Below are 4,888 nucleotides of genomic sequence, written 5' to 3'. Positions count from 1 at the left end.
TTAAACAAATGACTAGTGTGAAAACAAATTAATAGAAATAAAACAAATGTCGGACAGAACTTCAAACAATGAATCAATAAAACAGCAGAAAAACTGTTGCGGTTCTGGGTGTCAGAGTCTCTTCCTTAAGTACTTTTGAAAATACAAATATGAATGTCAACATTTCACTTTTGGGGATATCTTTCTTTCTCTGGATACACTCTCCACAAACAGGTAATACGACTTTAAATTTTTTTAGCAGTTCTTGATCCTTGTTCGTTTCAGGTGAAGCACAATGAGCACATAGATCCACCCTACCAATATTGGAGGCATAAAAGGCAAATTCAATGTGGCTAGAGCATGACAATTGAAGTCTTACAAATACTTTCCCATGTAGAACATCACCTGCAAAAAATCAAATTTCAAAATTTAAAATAATCCTATATACCATTAAAGTGTTCATTTGAATGATTTGAAATCTTTATCATACATGACATACGTATTCTGTTTTCAAATTAAAATTTCTTTGAAAAATATATTTACAACTGTAGTACCAGTATTGAACCAATGCTTAAATGTCAGATGCAAATCTTTGACTTGAATAACTGAAATGTCTAAAGTCGAATTATTTCCCTTCAATGATATGAGAGCAATTATTTTCCTACATGAACAACTCCATATTATTAAGGTGTCATTCCTTTAGGCAAAGTTTCATCATAATTTAATGTCAAACAAGGATCTGATCTAGGCATATGCTCAAATTGTACAAGGATACATTCAATATATAAATAAATAAAACAAATATACATGTACCATGGCCTTTATAAACAGTTGACCTCTGTCAGATATTAAAGTTCTTTAAAAAGGTGTATGGTCCTGGCAATGTTGAATTTGATTAACATATTAACTGTACGGTTGCAACAATGAGCAAAGCCGATCCATAGTCACTTGGGGCTTGTATGGATAGTAAAAAAATTATTGTAATCGACTAGCAATGGATTGTTGAGACTTGATATATGTTTATACATTGTAGAAAATTGTAAATGAATAAAAAAAACGCCAAAATTTTATTTTAGTGAGGTCCAAAAAAAAGGGGGGGTCCATTCCCCAAATACCTGTGGGATACACATGTAGTAATAGTGTCAGTTTTGTGGAACGGGAAGTTTTCTCCTTCCAAAACGTCATGCAGCACGTCGTTCCATGTTTCTTGATCCTCATACTCGTACAGGTGATTTTTGCACAAGTTTTTTATTTCATTACCACATTTTGCAATTACTGAAGGTAAACGTTCCGCCACCCTTAACTCTTTTGTCCCCTCGTGTAGACGACATTTCATAGCAGACCACCTAAATATTCGTATCGTTTCTTGACTTTTAATAGAATCCGATGAAAAATTAGAAACTTCCGGTCACCATAAAATGATCATCGGCACCGGAAACAACCCCGAAAAATTTCCGGAAATAAAAAAAAATGTTGCAAAAAAACGGAATAAAAACTTTTGAGTCGGCGGGATTTCTCTGAGTCGGTCGGGCGAGGGGAAACAAACCATATTTTTATTTTGGCCTAATAAGACTTATTTTTTGTCAATTTACATTCTGGTACAGTCTGTTGTAAATCTTTCCGTCATCAGAGACTCTTATTAAGTATTATGAGGTGGGGAACATTTTTCTGCAGGACAGTTTTTGAAGATCAACAAATTAAGAGTTACATGTTATCACTGATTCCATGGAACCTTAACGAATTTTTATAGTATGGATTTATTTTTCCAAAGGCCACATCTGTCTAACCCCTCGCATGCATATGCACCAGTTCAAAGGCAGGAAAATATTGGCCATGGGTACATTTAGTAGTTCTATTTTGTATGTTTGTTGATGTTGTGACAAACTAATGTGTTATACTGTTCGATATATATATTTTTAAAATCTTGTCGGGGTCATTCAGAGCTTGATACCCTGTTGAAAAACTTGAGGTGACCACAGTGAATTTGTGTCTTGTATTATGACCGTTTTTTATTCATGCCTATGCCGTTCTAAGCCAAGTCACCATTCATGCAAAAGTTACCTTTATCAATGAGCAAATTTGAAAATACTGATCATATACACCATTGGAAAAATAAAACCATATTATAAAAAACACTCCAGGTATTCTTCCTCTATTTTTACAAATTGAGATGAAAATGGTAAAGTTATACCGAAAATAGAGAAAAATCAAAAAGGCAGACACCGCATTGCTTTTGCAATGTCGACTGATTCAGGTAAACATGATAATTAAGGTCTCCAGAAAGACGATTTCAGGTTTTGATGTATAACTGAAACTTGAAACAGTCATTTCACGTGATAGTATAGAGAAATGAATTTGCCACAGAATAGCATTCTCTGATTTTTAAAACAATTTGAATAAGAGGTTTTAATTTACACACTTACCTCTAATTGATCTAAAATGTATCTCTCTCATTCAGCTCCGGATGTCTCTCTCATTAATTTCTTTGCATCACATTTGGTGGTGAATGAGAGAGATTGGTAGGCGTGAAATTAGCGTCATGAAGTGAAAAATTCTGCGGTAGATTTCTATAAAAACAAAAATTACCCAACTTTTAGAGCAAAATTTCTGTACTTTGGAATAAAACTCTCTGTCAAAAAACTATATCATCCCATGCAGGAATCATTTCTCTTTAAAATTTTCGGATTAATCAGATGAAGCATTTTTGAGTTACTGTACGCATTCAAGAAATATGGCATTTTTTTAAAAATCAAAGTCCCATAACTCTGGACACATCGCAAAATTGGAAAAAAAAAGGTAACCAGACATTACCAATTCCAGCCTAATTTTAAAATTTCAGTTCAATTGGATGAAGCATTTTTGAATTCATGAACAACATACAAGAATAAAGAGCTTGGCCGAGTGCAGCATGATATGACCGCAATGATCGACAAGTGTTGACACACTTCTAAAGTGGACACAATAATATGTTTGACACAGTAATTTGCTGGACACAGAAATTTCATTAGTACTAAAAAGCACCACTTTGGCCCTTAATAGGTTGGAAAAACTGCAAGTCCTAGCTAAAATTCTCTGTTGGAAATTTCATAAGGACTCTAAAGAAAAAAAAAACCTTTGAAATTGGACGAGAAATAAAAAAGTTTGTTTTTTGGGATTGAGCACCACTTTGGCCCCAAATAGCTCGGAAACGGTACAAGCTACGTTAAATCCTTCGGACTCTATCAGTGCAGAAGTTCATAAGGAAAACAATGAAAAAATCAAAATGAAAATAAGATGAAAAATAAAAATTTCATGAACAAAAAAGAGAAGTCCGTTTTAGCCCCTTTTAGCTCTGAACCCTTAAGTCCTAGCTCAAATCTGTAAAAATTCACTTATTTTCTATGATACTCTTTGATCTCACCAATCTTAGTATTTACAATTACGTGTATTTCATTTCTCAAACAAAATCTTCATATTAAGTGATCAATGACTTGTTTGTAGAGCTTTTATTGCTGATCATTTTTGCAATTTTTTTTTTTTTTTCTATCTATTAAAACTTATTAGATAATAGCCAAAAACATTAAAATTGGCCAAAAATAGTCTTTTATATGCAATAACCTCTATGCGGGGGCCATCCGACAATTTTAACTCAAAAGTAACTAAGGTAGATCTTGTCAATCTGAACATTTGTCACCCTGTCAGATTTTCTCAATCTGTTACAGTTTCCAAGATGGCAGTTAATATTTGCATTTTACCCCTATGTTCTATTTTTAGCCTTGGCAGCCATGTTGGTTGTCCGGCAGAAATGTCGTTCACAACATTTAAACTAGTTACCCTAAGGATGATTGTGGCCAAGTTTGGTTCCATTTTGGCTTGGCAGTTTCAGAGAAGAAGATCTTTGAAAAAGTTAAAGGACTGACGATGACAGACGACGACGGACGCCAAGTGATAGAAATAGCTCACTTGGCCCTTTAGGTCAGGTGAGCTTAAAACTAGAAATTTATATACCTATAAATTTGCTTCCATTTGGTCTCATCAGTCAGGGTAGGAATCAAATTCATGGTTTCAAGAAATATCTATATCATCTGACTTTCCCTGAGACCTTCCTGGTTCTAAAAGTTAGTACATAATTGTTAATGTACATAACTATTCCAAACTTGAGCTTTTAATTTTTTTAAAATCATCAATTTTTATTTTCATTTCAAAAATTGTATTCAGAGGATATTTAATATTTGACAACAAATAAAAATAAATAATTCTAAGTTTAATTTAAACTGAACCAGGAAAGTTTCGACCTGCCAGTTAAGCATTAGGACATGCAAGTATTTACATATATATGAACATAAATACAATAAAAATTTGATGCCTGAAAACTGCAGAAGCAAGACAAAATACTCTACCAACTGAGGATTACCCCATACAATTTAGCTAATCTATTGGGAGTCCTCAAAACAAAATTATATACATAAAATAATATACAAAAAGGTGAGTTGACCAAAGAAATAAAAAACAATACCTTATACACAACAAACAAGCAAGTAAAATGTCATATGAAACAAGTATTAACTATTATATTAATTTTACACAGTATTTTCAGAAAATTTCCAAATCTTCAACTGTCCATGTTTTATGGGTGAACAGAACTTCAGCTGATAATGTGATTAAACTTTTGTTGTATACATCCTTTGTATAGTGTAATTCATTAGTTTGAAGTGCAGATTTTGAATATTCTATAGGAAAAGTATGATTTAAGGCGTATAATACAAGCATATCAATAACAATATAGACTAGCTACATCCCTTTTTGATATTTATCCCATGGCTTTTTTTCAAGATGCACTTTATATTTTCTTATCAAGTTAGTTATAAGAATAGAGGATGTGGTATGATTGTCAATGAGACAGTCATCTGGAAAGGTTCCAAAGTACAAA

This window comes from Mytilus edulis, chromosome 6 (assembly GCF_963676685.1).
Source record: "Mytilus edulis chromosome 6, xbMytEdul2.2, whole genome shotgun sequence".
NCBI lineage: Eukaryota > Metazoa > Mollusca > Bivalvia > Mytilida > Mytilidae > Mytilus > Mytilus edulis.
The sequence above is the reverse complement of the archived record's forward strand: the minus strand, read 5'-3'. Positions refer to the sequence as shown.